This window comes from Scyliorhinus torazame, chromosome 13 (assembly GCF_047496885.1).
Source record: "Scyliorhinus torazame isolate Kashiwa2021f chromosome 13, sScyTor2.1, whole genome shotgun sequence".
NCBI classification, from domain to species: domain Eukaryota; kingdom Metazoa; phylum Chordata; class Chondrichthyes; order Carcharhiniformes; family Scyliorhinidae; genus Scyliorhinus; species Scyliorhinus torazame.
The window spans coordinates 205,345,178-205,359,315 of NC_092719.1; positions in this window are offsets into that span (position 1 = coordinate 205,345,178).

Consider the following 14,138-nt stretch of genomic DNA (forward strand, 5'->3'; position numbering starts at 1 on the left):
GTAGGAAAAGGGATAGGGATGTAAGGCAGGGATTCAGGGAGCTAGGGTGGAAACTTAGATCTAGGACAAACAGAGTTATTATCTCTGGGTTGTTACCCGTGCCACATGATAGCGAGATGAGGAATAGGGAGAGAGAGGAGTTGAACACGTGGCTACAGGGATGGTGCAGGAGGGAGGGTTTCAGATTTCTGGATAATTGGGGTTCATTCTGGGGTCGGTGGGACCTCTACAAACGGGATGGTCTACACCTGGACCAGAGGGGTACCAATATCCTGGGCGGCAAATTTGCTAATGCTCTTCGGGAGGCTTTCAACTAGTTCAGCAGGGCTTGGGAACCTGAATTGTAGCTCCAGTATACAGGAGGTTGAGAGTAGTGAGGTCATGAGTAAGGTTTCAAAGTTGCAGGAGTGTACCGGCAGGCAGGAAGGTGGTTTAAAGTGTGTCTTCTTCAATGTCAGGAGCATCCGGAATAAGGTGGGTGAACTTGTGGCATGGATTGGTACCTGGGACTTCGATGTTGTGGCCATTTCGGAGACATGGATAGAAATGGTTGTTGCAGGTGCCGGGGTTTAGATATTTCAGTAAGCTCAGGGAAGGTGGTAAAAGAGGGGGAGGGGTGGCATTGTTAGTCAAGGACAGTATTATGGTGGCAGAAAGGATGTTTGATGAGGACTCGTCTACTGAGGTAGTATGGGCTGAGGTTAGAAACAGGAAAGGAGAGGTCACCCTGTTAGGGGTTTTCTATAGGCCTCCGAAAAGTTCCAGAGATGTAGAGGAAAGGATTGCAAAGATGATTCTGGATAGGAGCGAAAGCAACAGGGTAGTTGTAATGGTGGACTTTAACTTTCCAAATATTGACTGGAAACGCTGTAGTTCGAGTACTTTAGATGGGTCTCTTTTTGTCCAATGTGTGCAGGAGGGTTTCCTGACACAGTATGTAGATAGGCCAACGAGAGGCGAGGCCATATTGGATTTGGTACTGGGTAATGAACCAGGACAGCTGTTAGATTTGGAGGTAGGTGAGCACTTTGGTGATAGTGACCACAATTCCATTACGTTTACTTTAGTGATGGGAAGGGATAGGTATATACCGCAGGGCAAGAGTTATATCTGGGGGAAAGGCACATATGATGCAATGAGGCAAGACTTAGGATGCATCGGATGGAGAGGAAAACTGCAGGGGATGGGCACAATGGAAATGTGGAGCTTGTTCAAGGAACAGCTACTGCGTGTCCTTGATAAGTATGTACCTGTCAGGCAGGGACGAAGTGGTCGAGCAAGGGAACTGTGGTTTACTCAAGCAGTCGAAACACTTGTCAAGAGGAAGAAGGAGGCTTATGTAAGGATGAGACATGAAGGTTCAGTTAGGGCGCGCGAGAGTTACAAGTTAGCTAGGAAGGACCTAAAGAGAGAGCTTAGAAGAGCCAGGAGGGGACATGAGAAGTCTTTGGCAGGTAGGATCAAGATTAACCCTAAAGCTTTCTTTAGATATGTCAGGAATAAACGAATGACTAAGGTAAGAGTAGGGCCTGTCAAGGACAATAGTGGGAAGTTGTGCTTGGAGTCGGAGGAGATAGGAGAGGTGCTAAATGAATATTTTTCGTCAGTATTCACACAGGAAAAAGACAATGTTGTCGAGGAGAATACTGAGATTCAGGCTACTAGAATAGAAGGGCTTGAGGTTCATAAGGAGGAGGTGTTAGCAATTCTGGAAAGTGTGAAAATAGATATGTCCCCTGGGCTGGATGGGATTTATCCTAGGATTCTCTGGGAAGCTAGGGAGGAGATTGCTGAGCCTTTGGCTTTGATCGTTAAGTCATCTTTGTCTACAGGAATAGTGCCAGAAGACTGGAGGATAGCAAATGTTGTCCCCTTGTTCAAGAAGGGGAGTAGAGACAACCCCGGTAACTATAGAATAGTGAGCCTTACTTCTGTTGTGGGCAAAATCTTGGAAAGGTTTATAAGAGACAGGATGTATAATCATCTGGAAAGGAATAATTTGATTAGAGATAGTCAACACGGTTTTGTGAAGGGTAGGTCATGCCTCACAAACCTTATTGAGTTCTTTGAGAAGGTGACCAAACAGGTGGATGAGGGTAAAGCAGTTGATGTGGTGTATATGGATTTCAGTAAAGCGTTTGATAAGGTTCCCCACGGTAGGCTCCTGCAGAATATACGGAGGCATGGGATTCAGGGTGATTTAGCAGTTTGGATCAGAAATTGTCTAGCTGGAAGAAGACAAAGGGTGGTGGTTGATGGGAAATGTTCAGACTGGAGTCCAGTTACTAGTGGTGTACCACAAGGATATGTTTTGGGGCCACTGCTGTTTGTCATTTTTATAAATGACCTGGAGGAGGGCGTAGAAGGATGGGTGAGTAAATTTGCAGATGACACTAAAGTCGGTGGAGTTGTGGACAGTGCGGAAGGATGTTACAAGTTACAGAGGGACATAGATAAGCTGCAGTGCTGGGCTGAGAGGTGGCAAATGGAGTTTAATGCAGAAAAGTGTGAGGTGATTCATTTTGGAAGGAATATCAGGAAGACCGAGTACTGGGCTAATGGTAAGATTCTTGGCAGTGTGGATGAGCAGAGAGATCTCGGTGTCCGTGTACATAGATCCCTGAAAGTTGCCACCCAGGTTGAGAGGGTTGTTAAGAAGGCGTACGGTGTGTTCGCTTTTATTGGTAGAGGGATTGAGTTTCGGAGCCATGAGATCATGTTGCAGCTGTACAAAACTCTGGTGCGGCCGCATTTGGAGTATTGCGTGCAATTCTGGTCGCTGCATTATGGGAAGGATATGAAATGAAAATCGCTTATTGTCACAAGTAGGCTTCAATGAAGTTACTGTGAAAAGCCCCTAGTCGCCACATTCCGGCGCCTGTTCGGGGAGGCTGTTACGGGAATTGAACCATTCTGCTGGCCTGCCTTGGTCTGCTTTCAAAGCCAGCGATTTAGCCCTGTGCTAAACAGCCCGGAAGCATTGGAAAGGGTGCACAGGAGATTCACCAGAATGTTGCCTGGTATGGAGGGAAGATCTTATGAGGAAAGGCTGAGGGACTTGAGGCTGTTTTTGTTAGAGAGCAGAAGGTTAAGAGGTGACTTAATTGAGGCATACAAGATGATCAGAGGATTGGATAGGGTGGACAGTGAGAGCCTTTTTCCTCGGATGGTGATGTCTAGCACGAGGGGACATAGCTTTAAATTGAGGGGAGATACATATAGGACAGATGTCAGAGGTAGGTTCTTTGCTCAGAGAGTAGTAAGGGCATGGAATGCCTTGCCTGCAACAGTAGTGGACTCTCCAACACTAAGGGCATTCAAATGGTCATTGGATAGACATATGGACGACAAGGGAATAGTGTAGATGAAATGAAAAATGAAATGAAAATCACTTATTGTCACAAGTAGGCTTCAAATGAAGTTACTGTGAAAAGCCCCTAGTCGCCACATTCCGGTGCCTGTTCCGGGAGGCTGTTACGGGAATCGAACCGTGTTGCTGGCCTGCCTTGGTCTGCATTCAAAGCCAGCGATTTAGCCCTGTGCTAAACAGCCTCTAGATGGGCTTTAGATTGATTTCACAGGTTGGCGCAACATTGAGGGCCGAAGGGCCTGTACTGCGCTGTAATGTTCTATGTTCTACGGCACAGGCCCCCCCGCGGATCGGTGGGCCCGATCGCGGGCCAGGCCATCGTGGGGGCACCTCCCGGGGCCAGATCCACCCGTGCCCCCCAAGAACCCCGGAGCCCGCCCGCGCCGCCAGGTTCCGCCGGTAAGGGACCTACTCCAATTTACGCCGGCGGGACTGGCAAAAGACGGGCGGGACTTCGGCCCATCGTGGGCCGGAGCATTCAGGCAGCCCCGGCGCCCATTGAGTCGCGCTGGACCCCGCCATTCTCTGAGGCGGGCAGCGCGACAGGCCGTGCCGATTGTTGGGGGGCCGTAGAATTCGGAGGGGGCGGGGGCGGGATTCACACCGACCCCCGGCGATTCTCCAACCCGGTTGTCTGTAAGGTACGATTGGGTGAGTATGACTATATCAGGCTGTTGCTTGCCTAGTCTGTGAGACAACTCTCCCAATTTTGGCACAAGCCCCTGTGGTGTTGGGTTCTCTGGTGCACAGATGAGCCAACACAGTTGTATGTGGTACAACTCTATTTTATTTTAACTCTTATATACAGTTCATTCTGGATACTCTGCACGTGCTGTCTCCCTGAGTGTGTCGTGTAGCAGGTCTGTCCTGGTCCTCGTCTCCAGCTAATACTGACCACCAGGTGTCGTGTTTGTGCTTTTATATCTTTCTGTGATTGGTTGTGGTGTTGTGTGTTCTGATTTGTCTGTTGGTGTGTCTATCATGATGTGTGTGTTTGAATATCATGACATTCCCCCCTTTTTACAAAGATATGTGCCTACGTGGTTATAAATATAATCGTGTCGTGAGTGCATCTAAGAGTGTGTGTGTGTGTCGTGTACAGCGTGTGTATATGACGTAACTATTTACATGGGGCGATGTCGGGTGCGTCACACTAACAAGGTTGTACCATAACAAAACGTGAATGCGAGAAAAAAAAAACTTGAACAGTGGTCCAGTCAGACGATATCTGGAACGATAAACAACAACAGGTTATAATACAGAAGTGTTTGACTTTTTGAACGTATGAACAGCATTATAAGTCCAGTCTAATGGGTGACCGCTCAAGAATAGGCTGGTCCTCAAGCCGGTTCAGCTGTGGAGATTTGGGTTCACACTGGTTCACCTTGGACTGTTGGAGGTGATGCTGCTGCCGAAGTCTCTACTTTTCCATTTGTTGTACTTCGTGCAGTGCTTGGTTTTTCATTCGTGCAAATATAACATTCAACATCTTTGTTAGTGTTGCCTTGGCTGTGGTTTGGTTCTGGTGGCGATGGAAGGGGCATGATCCGTGGCATCTCCACAAAGTCATCCTTGGGAACCAGTGGAGGATCCGGCGTGTGCGTACGGTTCAGTTGCGAGCGTGGAAGGCGGCGCAAAGCTCGCTGATTGCGCCTACGCACCAATCCATCCGCCCTGCATGCCAGGAACAAGGTGGAGTCTTTTTTCTTTTTATGTTTGTGGTGGACGTCATCTTGTAGCCGATGGGTCGTTGCCATCGAAGAAGCACCATCACCAATATCATGCAAGGCGTTGACTGTGCCAGATGTGGAAGTTGGCCGAGACCGTGCACGCTGGTTCCGGCCACCTGCTGTGCCGGAAGGGCGACTCCGCAGAGAAACGTCGAAGCATGTCGCCTTGGAGAGAGAATTGTTGCTCGCATCAACGTCTGGCGATGGCGCGAATTGGTGTGTCCGCCTTGGACCGCCGGTGCTGGTCGCCACTGCCGACCCAGTGGGACTGCCACGCGATCCATTCCCTGTCGCCGTGGCATCCGCCGACACCCTGAGCGTGCCCTCACCGAGGCCGCGACACCGCCCGTCCGGAGCAAGGTCTGGCGTGCGCGAATCAGAGTCGGCGCTTGGTTGCTCCCCATCTGGAGTCCGGTCTGCCTTCCGTCGATGCTCCCCGTCCGGAGTCCCAACAGGTTCACTGGAGGCAGCCGAGATTCCCTGAAGCTGCACTTCTGGAGTTGGAACATGCAGGAATGCACCGACCAGTGGAGAGGCTCGAGCCATCGAGGGTGGAAGCGGTGCGCCGCCACCGCAGTCGTCAGTGGTCCCACCGTGATCGTCGAGTGCCTCGGTACGCACTAGGCGAGGTCTGTCACCTTGCACCTTTTGCATGGGAAGTGGGATGCTGTCGTCACTCGTCTCACATCCCGTGGATAGATCCTCATTAGCAGCTTGCTGTTCACTAGGGTTGGGTAAATTGTCAGAGTTTTCATCTGGTGGTGCACACCATGTCGGTGGACTGTCATTGTCTTGCCGTTGTCCTTCATTTGGGCTTTTCTTCTTTGGAATTTTAAATCTTCCCCCAGACATTGCAGAACCTTGTTTATTACCCCCAAATTCTCCCATAGGTATGGTCTCGAATATAGGATCCAATGTTTCTATCGACATTGTACTATTTTCCAAAGAACATTCCGTTTCACTTTTCTTCTCAGGTACCTCATATGTATCTTTGTCTAATGTACATGCCTTCATGGTCTCTGGGTCTGATTTTGCTGGGACTGGCATGGTCACAGTCTCTCTTTTACTGTTCTCAATTGCCCACATTATACTCCCCATACATAACTGCTTAATCACTGGGGTTAGTGTGGTACAATGGATAATCGGGTCGACCTTATCTGCATCTTCACCATTAGTGGAAAGCACACTTGGTTCACTTGAAACTGCTGCGGGTTTTAAATTCGTTATCTGGCTACTCGATGTCGGTGTCCTCAGGATTCTTGCTCCAATGTTCTGCTCATTTATCAGTGGAGTGTGTATAGGTTCAATGCAATTAATGTTCCCCTCAAGGTTTGAAGAGTCATTACTGACTAACTGCTGGTCTCCGAAGTTGGGACTTTGCGGCGTTGTGTTGAAGGAAGACATTTGTCCCTGCTGTAGATATGATTCAGGTTGTGTTATTTCCATTACCTGAGGATCAATGTCTTGTCCATTTTTTCGATCCGTACTAAAACACTGGCAATTCTCAGTCTGCTCCTTGCAAGTTAAACATTCAATTAATTTCTTTAGCAAATCCTCAGCATCCTTCTGTGACCGTGCAGCATTATTAATCTCTGTTCGGCTATAATGATCCTGAAGGTCAGCGCATAAACCTTTTTTCTTCGGGCTTGGAAGAGGCGATTCCTTTGGCTTGTCTTCAGTTGGGCTGGAACAGTCTTCAGCGCTGTGCCCTTCATTGTAGCATGAGAGACCGTCATGGTCATGCTGCTGTGTAGTGGAGCATGGTAGGCTGTTATAGCCTTCTTGCTGTTCACGTGAGCATGGCAGACTTGCATCGTCTGCCGCTGGTTGGTCAGGAGAGGTTGCTAGACCCTCATGGTCTTGTTCCTGCAAGGACCGCACATTGGAGTCTTGCGTTGCTTCTATTGTGGAGGCTGTCCACGAGCTCTCTGTGGAGGCTTGTGACACTGGAGTCACTTCTTGTTCGTGCAAGGACTGCGCTCTGGAGTCTTGCGTTGCTTCTATCGTGGAGGCTGTCCACAAGCTCCCTGTGGAGGCTTGTGACACTGGAGTCACTTCTTGTTCGTGCAAGGACTGCGCTCTGGAGTCTTGCGTTTCTGCAATTGTGGAGTCTGTCCACGAGCTCTGTGTGGAGGCTTGTGACTCTGGAGTCACTTCTTGTTCATGCAAGGACTGCGCTCTGGAGTCTTGCGTTGCTTCTATCGTGGAGGCTGTCCACGAGCTCTCTGTGGAGGCTTGTGACACTGGAGTCACTTCTTGTTCGTGCAAGGACTGCGCTCTGGAGTCTTGCGTTTCTGCAATTGTGGAGTCTGTCCACGAGCTTGCTGTGGAGGCTAGTGACACTGGAGTCACTTCTGGTTCATGCGAGGACTGCGCTCTGGAGTCTTGCATGTCTTCTTTCATAGAGTCGGGAACGTTGAGCGGGACGTGGACCACCCTCTGTGTGGCAGCAGGGCGCTCTCCGTGTGCTTGCACCGCTCCCTGTCTGTTAATGTCAGGCTGCAGCATCATCCGGTACTGATAAGTTGGGACGTCATATCTGCTGGGTTGAAGATCCTCAAATCCGAAAAATGAATCCGCATCTGCGTCGGATTCATTGTGGGGGCCGCCAATGTGCAACACGAAAGGTTCGTCTGAGTCATAGTCGTATAGGACCACGGAGCTATCATTGGGCTCGCGAGGTCCGGAAACACTGTAAAGATCGTCATCGAAGTATTCGAGGTCGGAATCATCGGCTTGTGCATAGGTAACTGCTTGTCGGAGGGTTCTTCGGAGGTCAAATTCATCTCCTGGGTCAATTTGCGGCAATGTGCTGTCATTCCAGGTGAGGGAAGGTTGTTTTACAGCTTTAACAGATTTTTGTTCTTTTGATTTGGGACGTTTCCCTTTTAAATTGGATTTGGGACGTTTCCCCTTCAAATTGGTGCGGTCTGGGGCCTCTGACATCCTGACGCTCGGTATGTAGCACATAGGAAGCGACTGCGCATGCTCAGATCACTGTTCCTTTACCAATGGCCGTTTTCTTGACTGCGCATGCGCAGCATCTCGCGCATGCGCAAACGAAACTTCCGGTTCTGCGCACTGCTCGCGCAACTGTGCTAGCGTGATACCTTTAGCAAGATGGCCGCCGACCTCGACCCAGCCCTCTCTCAGGCCCGGGATTTGGGCCTCTGGGAATTCGGGCTCCGGGATCCCGTCCACGAGGTGAGTACTGCCGCTTTTCTTACCTTTACTTGCCGATTGGATTGCGTTTTCTTCACAGTACTTGGAGAATTTGTCCAGGACTGCCTGGTAATCGTACCTTTGCTGCCTCCTGAAGAACCTGAACCTTGTGAATATTTCTCTTGCCCTTGCACCGGCGATGGTGAGGAGAAATTCAATTTTTTCGCTATCATCCAGGTCTTGGAGTTCAGCTGCCACCAGGAACAATTCGAACACTTGCCGGAATCGCCGCCAGTTTTCGCGGAGATCGCCGTGGCACTGGAGCAGCTGCGGAACCGGGAGCTCTATCATTTTGCCTGGGCACTGCTGGTTGTCTCTGTACACTGAGGTATGCCGGCAGGTATCGATCCACTCCTGTACCATGTGGTGTTGGGTTCTCTGGTGCACAGATGAGCCAACACAGTTGTATGTGGTACAACTCTATTTTATTTTAACTCTTATATACAGTTCGTTCTGGATACTCTGCACGTGCTGTCTCCCTGAGTGTGTCGTGTAGCAGGTCTGTCCTGGTCCTCGTCTCCAGCTAATACTGACCACCAGGTGTCATGTTTGTGCTTTTATATCGTTCTGTGATTGGTTGTGGTGTTGTGTGTTCTGATTTGTCTGTTGGTGTGTCTATCATGATGTGTGTGTTTGAATATCATGACAGCCCCCAGATGCTAGTAAGGAGGATTTGCAGGGCTGATAATACCAGGTGTACCATTGTTGTTTCTAGTGCTTAGTTTGATGGCCGCTGAACTGTCTGGCTCTGTTCCTGTAGCAGTTTGGTACAACTGAGTGACTTGCTAGTCCATTCCACACAGTCATTAACTGTCAATCATATTGATCCTGGCCACTAACAAAGATTTTGAAAGGCAGCACGCCAGCACATGCTACTGCAATCCACAAGGCCACGGGATGAAAGAAACTTGGTGAGAATGTTCTCCTGTTGTACCACAAAGTGTTTTCCATTGCGCCACAGGGCAGTCCAGCGCAAACATAACTGAGTCATCTAGTGGTAGGGTACATAAAGAAAATTGCCTGATAAAAAATATATTTAGAAAGATTCTCTGATCGCTGAATTGTCATCGTAGCTACCCAGTGTCCATTCTGCCTAATTTCTCTATGCTGGTGCTTATGAGCCAGACCACCAGCCTCCTTTATCTAGCCCTAAAAGTTACAGTCGGTTGCAAGAAAGGGATCAATACCTCCAATGGTGTAGCTCTTCCTCTAGTCCTGCACTGCAGCCAGCCTTGACATTTGTACTCGGGCGCTGGAGTTTGATCCTAGTGACTCAGAAGCAAGTGTACTTACCAGCTCAGTCACAGCTGACACACAGATTGCAGTGCTTAAATATAGAAACTAACTCAGCAGTAGTACACACTTTCTGTTTGACATTAGCAGTCCTCCCTGCTTATGGGCATTTTTCACTGCGACTGGAGTTTGGGAGCCAATCAGATAAAGCAGGATTGAACAATGTATTAAGGGTTTATTTTAATTGAGTTTGCGTTCTGTTGAAATAGCAGAATGTGATGAATGTGTTAGGTTTTTGCATTATTCCCACTATGTTTTCAAAGTGTTTGAAAATACACGGCCCTTTGGCCAATGTGAGAGTGGAAAGGAGAAGTGGATGATTACCTTTGACCCTTCAGCGGAACTTGGCTCCAACATTTTATTTCCCTTGTTTTGGACGATGAAAACAAACGTAACTTTCAAAAGGGAATTGGATCAATGCTTGAAGGGGAGAAAATTGCAGGACGATAGTTCTTCCAAACGGGCCAGCACAAGCATGATGGGTTGAATGGCCTCCTTCATTGCTGTAAGGTTTAACAATTCACCTTGATCCCTCTTGAGAGCAGAGTACTGTGAAACAAAACTTATAACACATAGGATCAGGAGTAGGCCATTCGGCCCATCGAGTCTGTTCCACCACTCAATTAGATCACGACTGATCTGACACGATAATCCTCAACTCTACTTTTCCTCCTTATCCCCACAACCCTTGATTCTTTTACTGACTAAAGACCTGTCTATCTTGGCATGATGGGGGCGATTCTCCAATATGGAGGCCAAGTGTTCGCCCGGGCACAACCTATTCTGGCCCCCACAGGGGCCAGCATGGAGCTGGAGTGGGTCACGCCAAATGGGCACCGCGCCAACCCACGCACGCGCAGTTGGGGCAGCCCAATCCTGCGCATGCGCAGTTGGGCCACTCCATCCTGCACATGCGCGGGGAACGTCTTACGCACGTCGGCCCCTCACCAACATAGTGCCGGTGTTCTGGGGCCGCGCGCGGAAGGAGGTAGGCACAGGGGGGGGGAGAGGCCGGCCTGCCGATCGGTGGGCCCCGATCGCGGGTCAGACCCCATCGGAGGCCACCCCGGTGAAGGAGCCCCCCTCCCTCCCCCACAGGCCGCCCGCCCAGCGTTCCCGTCAGCAGTGACCACGGGTGGACAGCGCCGGCGGGAACCTGTCGTGTCGTAGCAGCCGCTCGGCTCATCCGGGCCGGAAAATCGCCGCTGGCCGGTTCTCCGAGCGGCCCGGTGCGAATCGCGCGCCGCTGGTTTCCGGGGGTTGGAGAATCGCGTGCGGGGGTTGGGGTGGCGTGGCGCGATTCGTACGACGCCCCGCCGATTCTCCCACCCGATGTGGGGGGGGGGGGGGGGGGGGGGGGGGGGGGAGAGAATAGCGCCCGATAATTTAATAATGTGATTTTCCGTGGAGATTATCACTCAGTCACATTGTTGAACGTTTCAGCTCACAAATGAACATAACTTAGCTAGTTTTGGATTCCGAATGAAAAGGCCCTGTGGACTAGCATTGAAGCCCCAAGTTCAGCACAGTGACTTAAATCGAGAGTCCTTGTTATTACTTGCACATTTAAAATACCTCTTCCATGGATAAATAATTCTTGACTTGTAAGACTGAAGTAAAGTGCAATCCAAAATGCCAGAGGTTTCAGTCTCAAAATTCTCAGGATGTGTACTCTCCTGGACTGTCCCTGAAAATAAGTCTGCCTTTGCAAACAGGGAGTTCAGCTCCTCGAGCCTGCTCCGTCATTTAATAAGATCATGGCTGATCTAATAGTAACCCCAAATCTGCATCCCGCCTTCCCTCGATAATCTATCGCCCCTTTGCTTATCAAGAATCGATCCACCTCTGCCTTAAAAATGTTCAAAGACTCTGCTTCCACTGTCTTTCCAGCAAGAGCTCCAAAGACCCACGATCCTCTGAGAATTTTTGTTGCCTCATCTCTATTTTAAATGAGCAACACCCCGGGCGGGATTCTCCGAAAACTGGCGCGATGTCCGGGACCCAGCGCCAAGAATGGCACGGATCACTCCGGCGTCAGGTCCCCCCAAACAATGCAAATTCTCCGGCCCCGAATGGGCTAGCAGCGGTGTGACGCCATTCGCGATGGCGGCACCCGACATGGACCGTGACGCCGCACAGCGTGACGGCTCAAAAGACGCGCCCCCTCCCACCCCAGAAGACCTGACAAGATGGCCGTCCGCCACACAGCCCCGAGGTTCCAGGACCGCGACATCGAGGCACTCCTGGACGCAGTGGAGGAGAGGAGGGAGTCCCTGTAACCCGGTTGCCCCACGCCTCAGCCGGCATCTTTGAAGGGAGGTGGCAGAGGCCGCCAGCGCTGTGGCTCTGACACCACGGACAGGCACCCAGTGCCACAAGAAGGTGAACGACCTCGTCAGGGCAGCCAGGCTGAGTCCGTCCCCCTCCCTGCCTGATGTGCGGCACACCCCCAGGTAAACCAACCCTAACCCTAACCTCTGCACTATACGCGCAACCGATGGCGTGCATTCATATACCTGTCTAACACTGTTGCCCTTTACCCCTGCCACCCACCCGCCCCCCACAGGAGAAGCGCGCACACAACAATAGGGAGCATGAGAGGACTGGAGGGGGCCCAGCTGATGAGAGGCCACTCACCGTACATGAGGAAAGGGCCCTGGAACTGGCTGGCGGACCTGAGGATCGTGAGGTTGCCGATGCAGAGGTCGGGGGCCCACGAGCAAGTCAGTCACCGACAGCCCGTCCCCATATCCCCCCTTCCCCCATATCCCCCCTCCCCCATATCACCTGATCACCGCCTGCGTGTCTAACCATGCATGCTTCATTGTGTATTGCAGGAGCAAACGTCGAGGCATCCATCCCCGCAGATGCCGACCGCCCACAGGATGCCCCAGGGCGACCACGGGATACGGAGAGACCCGGACCCTCTGGCACGCAATACCCGCAGGATGCCTCTGGGCGACCACGGGATACGGAGAGATCCGGACCCTCTGGCATGCGATGCCCACAGGATGCCCCAGGGCGACCACGGGATACGGAGAGACCCGGACCCTCTGGCATGCGACGCCCGCAGGATGCCCCACGGCGACCACGGGAGACGGAGAGACCTGGAGCAATAGGGAGACGACGCCCCCGTCTCGTGCGGGTGCAGCGACGCAGGCATGTGCCACCCAGCGATGAGGTGGGCAGCCACAGGCCCCCGTCGCAGCCGAGCCACGAAACCACTACCCAGGACAGCCCTACCCAGGACAGCCCTACCCAGGACACCCCTACCCAGGACACCCCTGCCCAGGAGACCCCTATCCAGGAGACCCCTACCCAAGACACCCCTACCCAGGAAACCGAAATACAGGACAGTGACACAGAGTGGATGGGTGGAGACGAACCGCCACCCCAAAGTACCATGGACTCAGAGTCGGACGATGCGCACGACACAACGCCACTGCTGTCTCCAACACCCTCCACCATCGCAGAGACACTCACCTCGGTTGGGCACTTTAGTGATGAGGCGTCTGGTACAATCACTGGTGCGCACAACACAGCCGTACCGGTACAGCAGGTGGAGGTAGGAGCAGCAGAGGGGCCGGGAGGTCGGAGGGCATCCTGGCGCAAACGAACATCTGCCGCCCAGATGGATCCCAGTTCCTGGAGTTACCACACCCACCCATAGCCCCGATGCAACCACCGAACCTGGGACGAGCGAAGAGGGTGACGGCCGGCTTGCAGCGGCTGCAGTCGCAGGTGGAGGAGTCCACCCGCATCCAGGAGCTGGGGGTGATGCCAGTCATGCGTGCCACCCAGGCCGACACCGCACGGGTGGCATCCGCGGTGGAGGCAATGGGTGAGACGGTGTCAGACATGGGGAACGGTTTGCGAGGCCTGGGGCCTTCCGTGCAGGCGGCGTCTGTGGCCCAGGACATGGCTGCCCTCTCACAGGAGGCCATGAGCCAGCGGCAGATGGCAGAGGCGCTCAACGCCGTGGCTCTGTCTCAGCAGGCCATGGCCCAGTCTCAGCAGGCAATGGCCCAATCCCTGCAGGCCATGGCCCAGTCTCAGCAGGCCATGGCCCAGTCTCAGCAGGCCATAGCCCAGTCTCAGCAGGCCATGGCCCAGTCTCTGCAGGCCATGGCCCAGTCTCAGCAGGCCATAGCCCAGTCTCTGCAGGCCATGGCCCAGTCTCTGCAGGCCATCGCTGAGGGCATCGGTGCCATTGCCCATGTGCTAGTCGGCGTCGCACTGTCACAGACAGGGATTGCCAACTCACTGAGCTCCATGGCTGCAAACCTGCAGATCCTTGTCGTTACAAGCACGGGCCTCCAGGACTGGCAGCGCCAGGTGTCGGAGGGGGCGTCGGATGGCTGGTCCGTTCGCACCCCCGACCCATGTAGAGGCCTGGGGGGTCATTGGGCACCCCAAGGGAGGAGGAGGTGCTGTGGTCCGTCCCGGGTCCCCCTGTAGGGGAGGTCCCGGAACACCGCGACACCTCGGACCCCCCCCCCCCTTCCGTCCCAGGTGCACCGGGT